Consider the following 20,248-nt stretch of genomic DNA (forward strand, 5'->3'; position numbering starts at 1 on the left):
GACCATTCCAGAGAGCAGTCATATTGTACAAAGTGCAGTAACTCAAATCAATTAATCACATTTCAGTTTACTCTAGTCCTTTGTGCTGTCTTATTAAATAAACGTAATAATCTCGATGATGCTAAAGAATTAATAACATACTGAACGAATTCTGGATGGTTATACTGAAGATCAATTATGAAAAAAAGAAGAGGAAGAAAAAGAACGCTTCTTAATATTTACATTAAGTTTTATTTCTATGCAATTGTTACAAAAATAAATGACCCCCAAACTTTTACATAAAAACTTAATATTCATCTTATATTTATACCATCTCTGGTTAAAGGGAGGTCTCAGGCAAAGAACATTTAAACAGTTTGGGAAACTCTGGTGAGGTTACTATCCTGGTTCCCAGCTCACATCACTTGTGGCAAATTAAATATGATAACTGTTCAGATCTTGCATAATGGGAGTGAGCATTCCCGTTCGCGTATATTAAATCATGATTTACACGCATTTCCATGTGTTGTGCATTTCACTTCGATGGGCTGCCCTATGTGCAATTTTTAAGTGTGCATTTTGCCACGCAAACGCAAATATGCATCGCACCTTTTGCCGTGATTTGGATGATTCTGTGGGGGATTCTGCTGACAATTCCAAATTTCCAAATTTAAACAGGGCCTAATATGTTTGTAGCAAAAGTAAAAAGCTAAAGTGACCTTATAGCAGATTCTAGTCAAAACGATATTGGAGGTTGGTTAGGGCCATGGGAAAGTTGTCTAGCCTGTATATCTTCTGAGGATATTTCTCCTAACTTTATGCACCAGTGATCAAACAAGAATTGAGGAAAAATCTGCCTGTTGTATACTAAAACAGCAGAGACGATACAGTCTGTACAAAATGCTGTTCTTAGTTTGAAGAGATTCCCTTTTCCCTCCTGTCCTGGCGACTGCAAAGGAAGACAAGAGAAATATCATCTACAAGAGACACACGCAGGAATGCAACTTAGCCAGAGTTATTATCACTTTTTTCACTAAAATAAAACAAAATTTACATTTAGCACCCTGAAATATCTTTTTTGTTTCTAAAAAAGATTTGTAAATCAGATGATAAAACCAATAGGTACAATTTCTTACCTTAGAAGCATGAAACCTTTCCATCTCTGTTGAGTAAAGAAATATTATCACTTGTTATTTTGCTCGATATACCGCTTTTAGCAAATATTCCACATTTCAGCACAACAAATAAGGCTTCCTGTATGTTAATATACACAGTACTATTACACCCATAATTTAATCCACTCACCCGCATTACATATTGCAATGCAGAATTATATCTGCTATAAGTACGATACAGTAGTAGGATGCATACTGAATCATTTGAAAATTAATCAAATGTATGAATTATAAAAAAATGCTTTGCAAATGCTATGATTTGAAACTCCCTTTGGACATACAGCCTTTACACCTATGTTAACTTGAACCATGCAAATATGCTATTTCTGAAATGCCTATTTTTTAACAATAAAACAAAATGGAAAAGTCTAAGGATACACACAGACAATGATAAGCAAACATTTGAAAATCTTCTTTGGCTTCAATCTGCTTGATTCAACTGAAAGAACAAATGTCAGATTTTAAATAATTTTGGTGTAAAAGGAAGGAAACGTGCTCTTTACTTTTTTATTTTTATAAACCTGTCACTGGTTATGTGACCCGAATGTTGTTCTAGAATGATGTACAGGTCAATATATTATAGGGAATAAAGTTTTTTGTTTACTTTTTTGCCAATGTGCCTTTCCTTTTCTGGAGATGTAATACATTAAGCATGTGTGGAGGTCAGTAAGGATGTAAGTGTGTTTGCGCAAGAGAATTGCTGCAGGGGGATTTGGGATGGAGGGTGGAGGGAGATCAGTGGGGGTAGAGGAGACACCATGGTCCAAAAGAACCCTAATGCCTCAATATAAAGAACTTAACTCTGTTGTATCACATAGGGTATTCGGCAGCCCCTCGTGAAAGTAAAAAATGTATTAAAAATAACTTTTTTCTATGCTTTGCATGTCAGTGTTAGAACCTGCTTAATTGATGAAGAAATACCGAAGGAGTAGCCCACACCTGGCCATGAAACAGATTGTTTGATTCAATTGTCCAATTACTTTTGGTCCCTTGAAAATAGGGGGTCGGCTATTCTTAAGAGCTGTAATTCCTAAACCCTTCCTCCGATTTGGATGTACAAAAACCTGAGAGTGTGCACTTTCAGCCCCTATCCATTATACAACTATAGCTTGAATATGTTTTGATAAATACCTAAAAAAAACCAATAATTGTGCCTGTGTCCAAATTTATATGGCCCTAACTGTACATTTTTGAGTACTTTTGCAAGTTCGGTACTGATTAACCGCTAGCCTACCGCCCACCGTCATATGACGGCCGGACGGTAAGCCTATTGTTCTGAGTGGACGTCATATGACGTCCGCCGTTTAAACAGGGCATGCGCGCGATCGTGAGCGCGCAGCCCTGTACTGTCGGTGGCGGCGTGTCACCGAGACACCGCTCGTCACCGACAGGGGTGAACAGCCACTGCGCATGGCTGTTTACCACGTGATCGGCCGTGATGAAGTCACGGCCGATCACTAATGGTACATCCCGCATTGCACGCCGCATGCGCGCGATCGTGAGCGCGCTGCGCGTGCACGTCGGTGGCGGCGTGTTCCCCGGGAACACTGCTCGTCACCGACGATAGTTTACAGCCATTGGCCAGTACTGTGTACCATGTGATCGGCTGTGATCCATTCACAGCCGATCACTAAGTGTAAACAAAGACCTGTCACTAGCTGTTACTAGCCCTTCTCTCCTCACACACCGTTTCCAGTGTGAGGAGAGAAGAGCCAGGAGCAGTGAGTTACAGATCTTTGTATTTGTAGTGTCTGCACCAACACCACTTCTGTCCCATCGCCCCCCCCAATTGTCATCTGTCACCCAACAGTCACCCCATAAAAAGTGCACCTGTCACATAGAGACTGCCATTAGTGACCATCAGCGGTGCCCTGTCACCCACCAGTGACCGTGCCCTGTCACCCGTCACCCATCAGTGACCTGCCCTGTCACCCGTCACCCATCAGTGACCTGCCCTGTCACCCGTCACCCACCAGTGACCGTGCCCTGTCACCCGTCACCCACCAGTGACCATCAGCGGTGCACCCGTCACCCATCAGTGACGTCGCCTGTCAACAATCTGTGACTATCACCTGTCACCGTCCGTGGCCTGTCACCCATCAGTGACCGTGCCCTCTCACCCGTCACCCATCAGTGACTGTACCCTGTCACCCATCAGTGACCATCAGCGGTGCACCTGTCACCCATCAGTGACCGTCGCCTGTCAACTATCTGTGACCATCGCCCATTACACCATCACCTCTCAGTGAACGTCACCTGCCACCCATCGCACAGCCCATCAGTGACCGTCACCTGCCACCCATCTGTCACCTGTCGCACAGCTACCCGCCACACAGCCATGTCCAAAAGAGGATATACAAGTGAGGAGGCGTTCCAGATCCTCTCTATGACTGATGAGAGCACCGGGGAGCTCTCATCAGAGTCCCATTCTGATTCCAAAACAAGTTCGGCATTTGAGCCGATCGAGAGTAGCAATGGTTCGGATGAAGAATGGGTCCCTGCTAAAAGGGCACGACACTCTGGAACCCAGGAAGCCGCCAGCAACCGGGATTATATTCCCAGTACCAGCTCTGCCGCCAGAAATAGGCCCCAGGAAGAAAGGCCCAGTACCAGTGCTGCCGCCAGCAATAGGCCCCAGGAACAAAGGCCCAGTACCAGTGCTGCCACCAGAGATGGGCCCCGCGCACAAATGCCCAGTACCAGTGCTGCCACCAGAGATAGGCCCCTCGCACAAATGCCCAGTACCAGTGCTGCCACATCACACCTGAGTTCCAGCACAGGAAATTCAACTCCCCCAACTACTGGAGTGTCACGTCCCCCAAGAGCCAGGGCCGCTACCTATATGCCAGATGGTCTTGCCAACCCAACATGGCTGCCTTCCAACTCAGAATCACCAAATATTCCCCCTTTCACAGCACAGCCAGGTGTGCAGGCCAACACCCAAAATTTTACAGAGATCAATTTTTTTCACCTGTTTTTGCCCGACACTTTGCTGCAGTTCATTGTGGACCAGACAAATTTGTATGCCCAGCAGTATATTGCCAGCAACCCCCAATCATCTTATGCCCGTCCGTTTGAGTGGAGAGATTTGAATATGGAGGAGTTCAAATTGTTTTTGGGCCTCACCCTAAATATGGGGCTTACAAAAAAAAATGAAGGACATACCTATTGGTCCACCCACCCCATCCACCATATGCCCATGTATTCTGCCGCTATGTCCAGGTCCCGATATGAGATGATTATGAGATTCTTTCATTTTAACGACAACACCCAGTGCCCTCCCCGCAATCATCCATATTCCGATAAGCTGTACAAGATTCGCCCACTAATAAATTCATTTTCCCAACGATTTGCAGAACTTTATGTCCCCGAGAAGAACATATGTGTGGATGAGTCCCTGGTACCATTTTCAGGCCGGTAGGAATAAAACAGTATATTCCTACCAAAAAAGCCAAATATGGAGTCAAATTTTACAAGCTGTGTGAGAGAGCCACGGGATATCTATATGCATTCCGCATATATGAGGGAAGAGATTCCCAGCTCCAGCCCCCTGAGTGCCCGGCGTACATGGGCACAACTGGAAAAATTGTATGGGACCTGGCTTACCCACTTCTAAAAAAAGGCTATCATATATACCTGGACAACTTTTATGCCAGCCTGCCCCTTTTCAGACACCTTTATATTGAAAAAACCCTGGCCTGCGGAACTTCAAGAAAAAATAGGAAGGGCTTCCCACAATCCATTGTGAACAAAAGGCTGAAAAAGGGGGAAAGAGCAACACTGAGATGTAATGAAGTGCTGGCCTTGAGGTGGAAGGATAACAGGAACGTGCACATGATGTCCACCATTCATGATGACACTGCAGTTGTAGTTCAGCGAAGACGAGGTCCCATTGAAAAACCGACATGTGTCCAAGACTATAATCTCTACATGGGGGGGGTGGATTTCAATGACCAAATGATTCAGCCCTATTTGTCAATAAGGAGGTCCCGATTCTGGTATAAGAAGGTAGCAATATATCTAATCCATTTGGCCATTTACAATTCCTACATAATCTACACAAAATCCACAGAAAGCCCCGCCTCCTTCCTAAAATTCATAGAAGAAGTAGTCACGTCCCTCATCTATCCACAAAGACCCCTCCCAGAATTACCTCGTTCTGATGCTGTTAGCCGACTTCATGAACGCCACTTCCTGTACAACATTCCACCATCGGAAGCAGGCCGAAGACGGCAAAAAAAATGTCGTGTGTGCAGCAGAAGAGGTTTTCGAAAAGATACAAGCTACCATTGTCCCCAGTGTCCCTCCCAACCTGGCCTTTGCATTGGTGAATGCTTCGAACTGTATCATACATCCCCAAGTTATTAGCCCATATTTTCCCCATTTTCGCTGATCATTTTCCATGCTTCCCCAAAATAACCATGCCACTGCCTTCAATGTGAACTGACCCTGGCCTGCTTTTTGACTATGCCTCTGCCTACCGTTTGGACTGCTTCCACATGAACTGACCCTGGCCTGTTTTGACTATGCCTCTGCCCACCGTTTGGACTGCTTGCTCGTGAACTGACCCTGGCCTGTTTTGTGACTACTCTTCTGCCCACCGCTTGGACTGCTTGCATGTTAACTGACCCTGGCTTGTTTTATGGACTATGCTTTTGCCTACCACTTGGACTGATCTGTTGCCCTGCTACTATAGTACACAGGGGTCTCACATATGTGAGGGGCTCCAGAAAAGTTTTTCCGGATGGAGATAACAATTTTTTTTGTTTTCTCCCGGTTTTGTAATTTCCGGATTAGGGTCTGGAGTCCGGAGGCTTCATAGAGATTTGGGTGGGTCGAAGCCTCTACCCCTGTGCCCCTGTGCACAGGTCTTACCCGATTGCGGCCCTCAGCCTTCTGCTGACTTACTGCCATCATGCCTCTGCCTGCCGCATGAACGGACCACACATCTGCCTGCTACCTGGACTATGCAAATAATTCGCTGTAGCAAGAGGCAGTATGTTTATGAAGGGCTGGAGAGCGGTACAATAATGTGTGTCTGCAGGTAACAGTGTACCAGGACCAATATTATGGCTGTGCTGGCTGTCTCTGCCTGGACAATTCCTATGGACTGTGCTGTGCCGACTATAGACAATATTCCTGCCTGCTGCCTGGATAGTTATTGCTGTCGCTAAGCACATCCCTGACTGCTGCCTGGACCAGTGCTCTCTTCTGTGGACACTACTAAAAGCACAGGTAATACTTTTTTTTTTAATCCTTTCCGCAATAGAATTTATTTTGGATTGTAATTCTTGGTATGTACATGCTATGTGTTAGAAATATGAAGGGCCTTCAAAAATGATAGGTTGCCAGGAAATTATCTATGTAATGTATGCTCCTAGAACGCCTGATGGTGCTACTTGGATGTTGGGCCACTGTATGTGGCCAAGCTGTGTAAGTCTCACACATGTGGTATCCCCATACTCAGGGGGAGTAGCAGAATGTATTTTGGGGTGTCATTTTTGCTATGTGTTGGAAATATCTTATAAAATGGACAACTTTGTGTAAAAAAAATGCGTTTTTATTTTTTTTCCACATTTTCCAAAAACTTCTGGAAAAAAAATAACCGTTCAAAAGACTCATTATGCCTCATAGATTATACATTGGGGTGTTTGCTTTCCAAAATGGGGTCATTTTGTTGACAATTCCTTTGTCCTGGTGCTCCAGGGCCTTCAAAAGTGTAATAGGTGGTTGAGAAATGAGATGTGCAATTTATGCTCGTAGATCGCCTGATGGTGCTACTTCAATGTTGGGCCTTTGTATGTGGCCAGGCTGTGTAAAAGTCCCACACATGTGGTATCGCCATACTCAGGAGGAGTAGCAGAATGTATTTTGGGGTGTAATTTGTTGTATGCATATGCTCTGTGAGAGAAATAACCAGTTAATATGAAAATTTTGAAAAAAAAAAAAAAAAAAATCTTCCTTTTGCAAAGAATTGTGGGAAAAAATTACACCTTAAAAAAACTCACCATGCTACTTACTTGATACCTTGGAATGTCTACTTTCTAAAAAGGGGTCATTTGGGGGGTATTTGTACTTTTCTGACTTGTTAGTACCTCAAGAAATGAGATTCACCTGATGTACTGAAGGCCTGATCAGATGTTTTCAATTTTCAGTGATTGGCACCATAGTTTGTAGACTCTATAACTTTCACAAAGACCAAATAATATACACTAATTTGGGTTATTTTTACCAAAGATATATAGCAGTATAAATTGTGGCCAAAATTTATGAAGAAAAATTACTAATTTGCTAAATTTTATGACAAAAACAAAGAAAAAGGCAATTTTTCACAAAATTTACGGTCTTTTTTTATTTATAGCACAAAAACTAAAAAACCCATTAGTGATTAAATACCACCAAAAGAAAGCTCTATTTGTGTGAAAAAAAGGACACAAATTTCATTTGGGTACAGTGTTGCATGACTGAGTAATAGTCATTCAAAGTGTGAGAGCACCAAAAGCTGAAAATTGGTCTGGGCAGGAAGGGGGTTTAAGTGCCCTGTATTGAGGTGGTTAAAGTGTTTGTTACCCCAACATTTCATATTACTGATATGTGTCTGTTGTACCATGTTCATTTATGAAAAAGGTATCCTGTTCTCTTTGTATTGCTCCTTTGTGTGAAATACCTGGTGATCCTGTCAGTCCCCCTGCTTTCCTATTTCAAACTGACCACACTAAGGCATTGAAGCACATCCTTCCCAGCATGGTCAGTTTTTTTCTTCTTTTCTTCTGCATTCTTCTTGGCGATAGATAGATAGATAGATAGATAGATAGATAGATAGATAGATAGATAGATAGATAGATAGATAGATAGATAGATAGATAGATAGATAGATAGATAGAGCTTATCTTATCTTCTTCCAGCAGCTAACACTGATAGTTTTAGTCTCATTTTAGTCTTTTGACTAAAATGGCATTTTAGTTTTAGTCTCATTTAGTCTTTTGACTAAAATGGCTTTTAGTTTTAGTCGTATTTTATTCAACTAAAACAGTATTAATTTAGTCGACTTTAGCCGACTAAAATGTTTTATTCATTTAGTCGACTTTAGTCGACTAAAATGTTTTAGTCATTTTAGTCGACTAAAATGTTTTAGTCGTTTTAGTCGACTAAATTAACACTGCTGTGTCAGAGCCAGGGTCATACTCGGAAGATCAGGGAGCAAGCCAGGACAGGCAGAGAGCATACAGGAGTAGGACAAGGCGGGTGGCTAAGGAATTAAGATCAGGGTGCAGGGTCAGGATCAGGATGTAGGAACACAGGTCAGTGGCACATGGACAAACACCAAAGGCAAAGGGGAGTAGCACAGGCAGAGCTTAAAGAGGAGACAAAAACGTTATCTCCTGGCACAAAGTGAGAGCTGAATCAAGGGGTATTATGTATAATAAAATGGTTAAGGAATAGTGTATATGTGTCCATGTAAAATAGGAGATTGGAGGCGACAGCTATCCTCAGAGTACAGTCAGCTCTGCATTAAAGATGAAAAAAAGAGGAGAGAAGGGTAGCGCCACCTAAGTGTAGAGGTTAAAATTTATTTAACAGCACAAGGATTAAGAATCATTTAGAAAATTATGTAATCAAACCTCACCTGAACTTAAAAAATCAAATCTTACACCACCTGAATACAAAGAATAGAAAAACCTTACCAATAATGATCTCATTATTATCAAGCCTGCAGACAAGGGGGTGGCATAGTGGTCCAAAACAAAGAGGATTACATAAAAGAGGCACTTCTCTTCGATACTCATACATACAAAATCATAGCAAGTGACCCACTTCCAGCTTTTTCTAAGGATGCCACCTTACTTATTGATAGAGCACTAAATGAAAACATTATTTCTAAAACTGAGGCCTCTTTTTTGAAAAAGGATTTCTACAAGGTACCATATTTTTACCATCTGCCTAAAGTCCATAAAGACCTAAATAATCCACCAGGCCACCCTATTGTGGCTGCTTTGGACAGTGTCACTAGTGATTTTTCCAAATACATATGTAGCGGTCTCCCCGACTTTCAAGGGCCTGATTTTGACCCCCAGAGCCAGGGAGAAATGACATTCCTCCTCATGGTGCAGATTACTAGGCATAGTGGGTGTGGTGCAAGGTGAAAAGATTGGGCGACAGTCACTTTTTGTAAAAATTACCAAAGAGAGTTTTATTTCTGTTAACAGGAACGTTGGGGAGAGAGGGTTTAGGGCACAGGACACCGTTACGCAAATGCATTAGCAATTAAAGCACACTCCAAAGACAAAAATAGAACTAGGGAGTCAGCAATACAGAACATTGGCCTTTAAGCTCAATGCAGCAATCTGTATCTTGTAGCAACCGCTGTCTCCTATGGCAACAAACTCTCTCACAGTATCCTACTGTAGATCTTCCAGTTTAACTCACAGTATCCCACTGTGGATCCTTAAGCTCAGCTCGCCATCTTTCACTAGACTTTTTGGACTCTCAGCCACCCGCTGGATTCCCGAGCTTCACCCACAGCTAACCACTGTACTTTATCTTTAAGCTTTACTTACAGCTACTTCACGCTTTACTCACAGCTACCTGCTGCCTTCCCAAAGTGTCTCTACTGAAGCTTTCCCACTACTTCACTGTCCCCAGCTAGTGAAGCGTCTGCTTTGGTACTCCTTCAGAACTTCAACCCTTCCAAACTTGCCTCTGGTAACAGGAATGGTTGTCCCTTTGTGGCAACTACTTCTCCTTTACCTCTGACAATGATCAAGCTCCCCTCAGGCTGAGTCTCTAACATATGCGGTTCTGCCCCAGGCTTTAGGCTTAACTTTGGCTTCTCCTCCTTTCCAGAGCACCGAACTGCTGGATAGGCCTTAAGTGGACCTAGCAGCCAGCATGCCTCCTGGATAGGCCTCAGGCTTCAGGTCTAGCAACCAGAAGCTTCTCAACACAGACCCACTAAGGTTGCAGCCTCGGGTGGGAAGAACCCCAATCACCTGACATCTTCCAAATAAATTGCCTATCTCAGCATACACAGCAGTTAAAGAAACACCTGCTGATTGGCTTAGACAACCTAGTTGCCCATTACCTGAATTTATGGTAATCCATCATTCTAATGCCAAAAGCAACAGTGCCACCTGTTGGCAGAAGAGAGAGACTACACCAAACTCAGAACAGGAATCAGTGGCTCAACCTACCAATTAGCCAGGCTAGTTACCACCTAGCACAACTAGATTTATTAGCAGCCCTGTTTAAGTCCAGCATGCTACACATAGATCAATTTCTCCAACCACTAGCCCAGAATCTGCCCTCCTATATTCGTGACAGAACTCATTTATTGGATATGCTCACACCATATGAATGTTACGGCACTATACACCTCTATCCCCCACGAAGTGGGAATGCGAGCAGTAGAACATTTCTTGTCAGAAGACCCCAACACCAACCCCAGACAAGCCAATTGTATTCTGGAAGCCCTTCTCTTCTGTCTGAAACACAATGATTTTGAATTCAATGGGACATTCTATGTACAGATCAATGGCACAGCTATGGGGGCAAATTATGGTTGATATATTGACAAGATTGCTATCATATGGAGTGCCCCCCCAGTAGATAGAGAGCTTTGTAGAAGCACTGCAACAATAATACATTAGGGCTATCCTTCACCCATGTTCAGGCCCAAGACTCTCTAGCCTTCTTAGACCAGGAATTATGTCACGAGGAAAGGCAGATAAACACAAAAAAATTGTTAAACCTACAGTGGGGAATTCTTTTCTCCATTATCATAGCTGTCACCATTCTAGATGGGTCAACAACATCCTTCGGAGTCAATATTGCAGTCTACGAAAAAACTGTACTCGGTATGAGGATTATATCACTCATGGACACCTTCTTGCTTAAAAATTCATAGACAAGGGGTTCCCCGCTTATCTTGTCAATGAAGCTTTTAAACAGTATCTCAATCCCACTTCCTGCCACCCTAAACATCAGGATACATCCGATACATCACAACCGACATGCTTCACCACTCAACTTCATGTCCAACATAAGAAAATGGAGGCTATTCTGTCAAAACATTGGTCAATACTTCTGGAGGATTTGTCTCTACAGTCCTCCCTCACCAAAGAACCTAAAGTATCATATTGTACGGCCAGGAATATAAAGAGTAAAATAGCACCAAGTAAGAAAAAGTCAACACCACAAAATGGGCATGTATCAGTGCAAAAAAAGTTGAGCTTAACATGCAAATTCATAGAGCATGGTCAAAAAATGTTCTCACACAATGGGAAAACTTATCATATTAAATAATTCCACAATTGCTCAACTGACTATGTGGTATACTGTCTCATCTGTCCATGTGGCTTACTGTATGTTGGGAGAACTATTAGAGCACTTAGAGCCTGGTTCGGGGAACATAATCGTTTCATAGAAAAAGGTCGCAATAAGCACAGTGTTCCCCATCACTTCCTTGAACATCATAACAGATCGACTGCTGGTTTAAAAGTCTGGGCCATTGAAGCCATTCCCTAATCACTCCCTTCAGCTGAATGTTTCAAATGTTTGTGCCAGCAGGAAACGAACTGAATATACTCCTTGGGTACCCTCGTGCCAGGAGGGCTCAATGAGGAAATAGAAGTACATACCCTACTGTAAAAAACTTTTTCTACCCATCCCAGTTTATATGTAAAAAATCAGTGCAGCGCTAAATTCAAATGTGTGGGTACAGATCAATGCATAAATCCAATAAAAAAAAAAAAAAAAAAAATATATATATATATATATATATATATATATATATATATATATACACAAAAATTGATAAGTGAAAAAGTTCATATGTGAAATCCCATTTGGGCATCCAAAAACAGTTAATGTTATTGCACATAGATGAACACTCAGGATGGGAAAGAAGTCCCTCCAACCATGAGTTTGATGAAGGTAGGAATATGTGTAACCAATCAAAGTAAATGCAGCCGTACTTACCAGAGGACATGTGACCCCTTAATAAGAGTGGTCAAATGCACTTATTTACAGTATCCAAGCCAAAGGATCAAGATATTCCGTACATTCACACCCGTCATCCCATATGCGACAACCAATGAACGAGTCAGACCAGGAAGCAATGACTTACCCTCCGGGGTGGCCATGAATCACAAAGCATGTAATAAAGAATAATCCACATGGCATAATATCGTTTAAGCTATTTATTGTTAAAAATAGAGTGACACTCATATTGGGTAGGCTTAAACAAGCATGTGGTAATACAATCATGGTTCCAGGAAGCATGATGGCCGACCATCAATCGCGCATGCATGGTAGCGTGTGTACGTGTCTCCGACCTACGCGTTTTGTCATACGCGACGTCATCAGAGGCATGCACACACACTCATACCACGCCTATACATACCTCTAAGGGCCCGGGAGGATCCACATGATTGGACCATCAATTATCCAAAGGAGGAGGTCCCCATCGCCAAGCTGACTAGTATTTCCTCAAGATATTACATTGGCTATAACAGCCAACCCATTCCCCACACCATCTAGTGGACGGTTACCAATTAGCACTTCACTGACAATGAATTAAGGAACATTTAGACATAAATGCATCCAGAGACACAGCTCTTATTATAAACTACATACTAAAACATCCTCCCAGGATATTAGTAGGCACAATCTGTGTACAAATTAAATATTAATATTCACAAAATAAATGTTTAAAAATTAAATAAAATACATATTCACACCAGGGAGTATTCTAATTTATTATATAATCTCACAAAAAAGGCCCTCAAACCTCATTTGAAGCTATGACTAATGCAACATCCTAATCCTCAATATGACCCCATTAACACTTATAGATACGCTGTATAGAATTAAAATTGTAAATATATAATCAAACTAGTGTAGTCAAAAATGAAGACCCCCTTTTACATTCATTTTAAGGAATCCCCCTAGGTTAACAATTCAAGATTGAATCGTATTGAATTGAAAGTAATAGTAGTGGATTAGGCCATGATAGCCAAAATAGCCAAACTAACTAAAAACATATACATGAAAAACGACTTCACATTCAAGAGTAAACAATAATACAGTTTCAACTATTGTTGATGTAACAATGAATGTCCCATTCAATGTTCAGGCCCATGGGGGAATAGGATTTTAACCAGTAAATCCAACTTGTTTCTGCCCTTGAAATAGATCTCTTAGGGTCACCTCCTCTCCAGTGGGGGATGTATTTCTCAAGAGCTATGAAAATAGTACCTGTGGGATTTTTATCATGTTTAAGGGCATAGTGCTTGGACACAGTCCAGGGAAACTCTTTATAATGTTTGCAATGTATTCCCCCTAACCTGATACTTAGGGCCCATGTGGTACGACCCACATAATCAAGGCCACAAGGGCACCAGATTAAAAACATCACATGTTGTGTTGAGTAAGTGATGAAAGATTGTATATCATACGACTTTCCTGTGCATGCAGAATTAAAACTAGTTACTTTCCTACCAGTCAAGATGTTAAGATGGCACGTCCTACACTTTCCACAAAAATAGTACCCTTTCATCTCCATGAAAAATTAAGGCCTCAATGGTGGATCTATTACATTTGGTGCCACCCTATTCCTCAGATTATTAGTTCCCCTAAAAATGACCTTGGGGTTATTAGGTAACAGTGGGCACAAAATGTGTTCATTCATCAAAACCGGACAGTGTTTCTTAAAAATGCCCCTAATGGCATGATGTTGGCAGGAGTAAGTCGTAAAATATGTTAGACCAAAATACTGTGTTAACCTATCTGGATGAATGCCATTGGAGATAACTTGATCTCTATCCCGTTTTCCCAGTTTTTGAATGATTCCATTGAGTGTTCCTTTATCATACCCTTTATCAATAAATCTAGACCTTAAAATTAATGACCTTAATGACCTTCTCTTCCAGCAGACCCCTATGGTCCAGTTTATTCTCTTTTTGGGGGGGTCTGCTTTGTTGTCATCCATAGTAAGTACAACCCTAGCTATAGTTTGTGTCCTAAAAACATAGGATTGAAAATGGCTGGGTGACCCTTGATATGATACGGCACCTCATCCCAATAGATTGAAAAATCAAACTGAGAAGAGGAAGTACAGGGATTATAGCGGTACCAGAACATACACGTTACACTAAGATAAAAACCAAAAATATTTTATTAACAAAAAATTCTTAAAAATTATCACAGAAACAGGGTGTGCATCATAAACAGATGTGTTTAAAAACAATTATGTAGCGAAATTTGTTACGAGACTTGGCCTTGAAAGTGTAGCGGCCAGTTCCGTAGGTAGGTATTTAGATGTCCGACATGTTTCGCCAGTGATGGCTTCCTCAGGGACAGAAGTTTGTTACCTATAACGCCACAATTCAATCTGTAGGTCACCAGGGACAGGCGCAGGGCACCCGCAGCAGAGCCTCAGACCTAGACTACCATATGTAGCTGCAGGGGGCAGATGGAAGGACCTGGCAGAAAATATAAAATTGCAAAGGACAGATAGTATGCAGGACACTGATAAACGATTAATTCAGGATATTGCAGATGTCATAAATTGCATAATGGGTATGGCACTTGTTAGATTTAGTGCAGTGGTTTAAACAGACAGCTGGTGTGGAAATTGCAGCAGATAATATCGCCCAGTCTGTCATGCAAGCCAAGAGGTAGATGGCGGAGCGGTGTCCTGTAGATCCCTGGCCAGGGGAAAAACATAGTATTATCCATGCTCATTGGTAAGATAACCACATTACCCTGACCAATGAACACATAAAATATATATATATATATATATATATATATATATATATATATATATATACACACACACACACATATATACATATACAAAGCACCCAATATTGATGAGGACAAGGGCCTCTTCCTGACAACCCTGGCCGTTGGTTGTTGGGGACTGTGGGCGGGGGGCTTATCGTAATCTGGAAGCCCCCTTTAACAAGATGCCTGCCCCCCACCCTATGTGAATGAGTATCGGGTAAATTGTACCCCTACCCATTCACCTGAAAAAAGTGTCAAAAATAAAACACAGTACACAGGTTTTTAAAGTAATTTATTAAGGCAGCTCCAGCCTGCTCCGCTGATGTCTTCTGCCTCTGCCGGTTCTTTTCCCCTCTCTGCATCTTCTCTGCTGTCTGCTGATGTCTTCTAGCTCTCTGGTTCTTCTCCCTCTGTCCGCTGTCTTCTGCCTCTGTCGGGTCTTCTCCACTGTCTTCTCGCTCTTTTGACGCTCCTTCTCCACTGTCTTCTCCCTCTGTTCTTCTTTCAATGTTGACATGATGCTCTCTCCCACTCTAATGCTGGGTGTGCGGTGTGCCACTACTTATATTGGCATGGGGCGGAGTCACCGCGGGACATCACCCAGAGGCCACGCCCATTATGAAATCATCATCCAGGGCATGATGGGGTGGTGATGTCATAAGGGGCGTGGCCCCAAAGCACCCAGCCCCTATGTTGAGGGCATATGGCCCGGTACGATTCAGGAGGGGTGTGCTCACTCATCCCCACCCCCTTTTTCTGACTTGCCGGGCTGTATGCTCGGATAAAGGTCTAGTATGGATTTTGGGGGGAGCGTGGGGGTTCCCCTTAAAATCCATACCAGACCAAAGGGCTTGATATGCTCTTGGAGGGGGAAACCCATGACATTTTTTTTTTAAACTTGGCGTAGAGTTTCCCCTAAAGATTCATACCAGACACAAAGTGCCTGGTATTGTCGGGATCAAAGTCGGATTCCGTTCATTGAAGTCGGACGAATGTCGGACTTCAAGTCGCAGGGCAAAGTCAGATCCACAGTCGTACGACTGTCGTGTCGTACCAGTGTAAACCTGTCCTGAAAAAGCAAGCTGTTGGCAAATACACAACAGATCAAATTGTGTCAAAATACATATAAACAACAATTGCTGCACTAAATACAAAAATAATAATATAACATGTGAAATGAAATAAAGTGACAGTAATCAGTTCATAAGATTTCCATATAGGTCTATACAGAAATAAAGTGATATATTGTTGCAAAACGTGTCCAAATAATAGTGAGCAACCATACACCCAAGGGTGTCTTCCACCATGCCCTGCTGACATCATCTATGATGAAACTAGTAGGGTGGAGTTTATGTCCAGCGATACCACGCTACTCTGATCTGCAGATTTTTATGTGGGAACCTTTTTATCCACTTGTTACATTGTATTGGACCTGTGGTCATTTTTAATGGCATTTTTTCAATAAAACCACCCTGGTTTTACACTACGTGGTGACTTTTTGCCTTTTTTACATAAACCTCCATGAGAAAGAGTGATTGACCAGCACCAATGGCCGTGACGCTACCCTTCTCTACCTCCAGTGGATGGATCCTTTATGATGTGTGATTCCATGATTAGACTCATATAATGTGCTATCTGGTAAGGGCACATCTTGTATCTATATGATGGAAGGCGCACTTGGGTGTACAGTCACTCACTATTATTTGGACATGTGTATCAATATATCACTTTATTTCTGTAGGGACGTATATTGAAATCTTATGGACTGATTACTGACTAGTATGTAGGCTGGTATTCATATGTACCACTCTCTAGTTAGATAAGTGCTAGAGGTTAGATTTTTCTTTAGAGTAGGAAAATTTAGGCAGGCCTAGCTGGTGGTTAGGCCTGTTTGCTTTCATTCTAGGCTGGGAGTGGCTCAGGGTAGGGATGGGTAACTCACAGGTAGCATCACTGCCACCTCCCTCTTCTTTCTATAAGGTGCTAGAAAGAGAGGAGGAGAGGAGAGGTGAAGCTGCCTGGGGTATTCTGAGGGGCCTTGATCAATCCCCAACTTGGATGTGCAGGGGGCAGGCCTCCTTAAATACCCAGGATCAGCCCAGCTGGGGAGGAGTTGTCAGGTGGAACAGCTGGAGTGAGAGAGAGTGTGGAGGCTGTCAGGGGCCCACAGGGAGCTCCCCAGTCTGGGTGGGGGTGACCTTGGACCTGGGCTCGGGTGCAGCCAGGAGGAGAAGAGATCCTGGAGGAGAGGCAAATGAGAGAGCAAAGAGAGTCCAGCAGGAGAGAGCACTGCTAAGAGACTCCAGAGAGGACAACAGGTCGCAGCCAGGAGGGCTGGTGAGTGAAGCACAGTTGGGAGGACTGGGGAGGCACACCTCAGAGAACTGGGAGTTTGCAGTTTGAAATGGGTGCAGAACCAGAAGAGTGGACTGTGGGAAGGACAGTGGAAAGAGGCAGCTGCAGCCAAGAGGGCTGGCAGGGCCAGAAGAGGGTTTACTGGGATCAGTAGCCGAGTTGAGGATAGTTAGCACTGGAACTATTTCTACATCATAGGGGCCCGAGGCACCTGCCCGCAAAAGGTAATTCACTGAGGCCTGGCTGAGTTAGTGAATAGGGATGAGCTGAACACCCTCCGGTTCGGTTCACAGCAGAACATGCGAACAGGCAAAACATTTGGCAAAACACACGAACACCATTAAAGTCTATAGGACATGAACATGAATAATCAAAAGTGCTAATTTTAAAGGCTTATATGCAAGTTGTCATAAAAGGTGTTTGGGGACCCAGGTCCTGCTCCAGGGGACATGTATCAATGCAATTTGTTTTTTAAAAACGTCAGTTTTTTCAGGAGCAGTGATTTTTTTATTGCTTAAAGTGAAACAATAAAAATGAAATATTCCTTTAAATATTGTGCCTGGGGGGTGTCCTTAGTATGCCTGCATAGAGGTGCATTTTTCCGTGTTTAAAACAGTACCACAGCAAAATTACATTTCTAAAGGAAAAATTGTCATTTAAAACTGATCGCGGCTGTAATGAATTGTCGGATCTGGGCAATATAGATAAAACTCATTGAAAAAAAGAACATGGGTTCCCCCCCAGTCCATTACCAGGCCCTTTGGGTCTAGTATGAATATTAAGGGGAACCCCGAACCAAAATAAAAAAAAATTGGGTGGGGGTCCACCTAAAATCCATACCAGACCCTTCAGGTCTGATATGGAAATTAAGGGGAACCCTGTGCCAAATTAAAAAGGTGTAGGGGTCCCCCCAAAATCCATACCAGACCTGATTTTAAGAGGAACCCTGCGCCAAAATTTAAAATAAAATGATGTAGGGGTCCCCCCAAAACCCATACCAGACCCTTATCCGAGCACGCAACCTGGCAGGCTGCAGGAAAAGAGGGGGGATGAGAGAGCGCCCCCCTCCTGAACTGTACCAGGCCACATGCCCTCAACATGGGGAGGGTGCGTTGGGGTCTGACCCCAAAGCACCTTGTCCCCATGTTGATGGGGACAAGGGCCTCATCCCCACAACCCTTGCCCGGTGGTTGTGGGGGTATGCGGATGGGGGGTTTATTGGAATCTGGAAGCCCCCTTTAACAACAGACCCCAAAGACCCCTCCCCGTGTTGAGGGCATGTGGCCTGGTATGGTTCAGGAAGGGGGGGCGCTCTCTTGTCTCCCCCTCTTTTCCTGCAGCCTGCCAGGTTGCGTGCTTGGATAAGGTTCTGGTATGGATTTTGGGGGGACCCCTATGCCACTTTTTTAAAATTTTGGCACAGGGTTCCCTTTAAAATCCATACCAGACCTGAAGGGTACCCCTACACAGGCATACTATGTACGATATTTAAAGGAATATTTCATTTTTATTGTTTCACTTTAAGCATTAAAAAAATCACTGCTCCCAAAAAAACTGACGTTTTTATAAACAAAAACCTGCATTGATACATGTCCCCTGGGGCAGGACCCAGGTCCCGAAACACTCTTTATGACAATACCTTGCATATAAGCCTTTAAAATTAGCACTTTTGATTTTTCATGTTAGTGTCCCATAGACTTTAACGGTGTTCCGGCCGCTTTCGAATTTGCAGCGAACAGGCAAACACCCGCTGTTCAAGTCGAACTTATGTTCGACACGAAAATCGGGCTCATCACTATTAGTGAAGTAAGGGAAAGAGGTCTTAAGCAAGTGTTGTGATGGACAGAAGACTGGAGTGTATATACAGGAGTTTATATGGTAACCCCAAGTAAGTTATACTGAATCTTTCTGGGCATCCCATAATTTCCCTTTCCCATCCAAGTTCAATCCCCTCAATAAAAAAACAAAAAAACAAATCTTATGGACTGTTCTATGTCTCTGAGTGCCTGAGAGATGGATGCCGGGCTGGGCAGGGTGATGGATGAACCACAATATTCAGCAGCCCCTACAGGGGCATGGCTACACATTACATATTAAACCCAGTCAAATATTGTGTTGGTCAGTTGCTAATGGCAACAGCATGCTTTTTTTTAGCAGTAGTTCTTTATTTCCATATTCAGAGTAGGGTCATTGTAGGTGAATATATATCAATAGTTTAAGAATTATGTCTCTGCAATGGAATTACAATTAAAGCAACAATAACTGTCACCTTCCTATTTCTGCAAACTAGGAAAAACTAGAATCGTTTGATTTTAAATGTTTCCCTTAAGAAGGCCTTTAAATTGTTTTGTAAAGTTATAAGTACACAGTTTGCTACAAGCCAATCTTCCTAGAATGACTATACAAGTTTTCAGCCAGAGACACTTTGTTTAATGTCAATGCAATTCTAAAAACATAACTTTTTGCTGTGCAGTGAAACCCCCTGTAGGCAAGATTGTTTGTGAGTGAATGGCTGCAACATGAAATGTAGAAAAAGTTACCATGTGTAATATATTGCTTATTATATTTTTCCTAGTCCATTTTGTTAGGGTTGGATACCGTGCTGTTAGCTCTTTGTTATAGACAATTGCCATACTCTGCTGTTCAGTTCATTAACATCAAATTGCTTTAACGACAAGTGGTCATGTATTTATTATACAGTATAAGCCATTTCTTTAGATATACTTTTTAGAGTTAAGATCACTTTCTTTGACATTTAATTACCAAGCACCGTAAGGAAACTAGTGATGCATTTTACTACTTTTTTGTCCCCTTGATCCCCTGTGCAGATGTTCTGTGAGTAATGTCTACTAAATGATATACTTAAATTTGTATTCAGTGGCTAATGCACATTACACGTTTTAGGCTAACTTGTGATTCTGATAGCTAAGTAATAGGAGGGTCTTTCAGGT

At 42.6% G+C, this 20,248-nt stretch overlaps 1 long non-coding RNA gene across 1 annotated transcript in view; it reads right to left on the reverse strand.

The window, feature by feature from the left end:
• Positions 1-214: 214 nt before the first annotated feature.
• Positions 215-20,248, reverse strand: part of LOC141141524 (uncharacterized) — a 65,996-nt gene continuing 45,962 nt past the window's right edge. The window contains exons 3-4 of the long non-coding RNA XR_012244116.1: positions 1,116-1,141; positions 215-928 (exon numbers count right to left, since the gene is read on the reverse strand). This is a non-coding gene — a long non-coding RNA (uncharacterized lncRNA). The remainder of the gene's footprint in view (positions 929-1,115; positions 1,142-20,248) is intronic.

Source organism: Aquarana catesbeiana, linkage group LG04 (genome assembly GCF_042186555.1).
Source record: "Aquarana catesbeiana isolate 2022-GZ linkage group LG04, ASM4218655v1, whole genome shotgun sequence".
Classification (NCBI taxonomy): domain Eukaryota; kingdom Metazoa; phylum Chordata; class Amphibia; order Anura; family Ranidae; genus Aquarana; species Aquarana catesbeiana.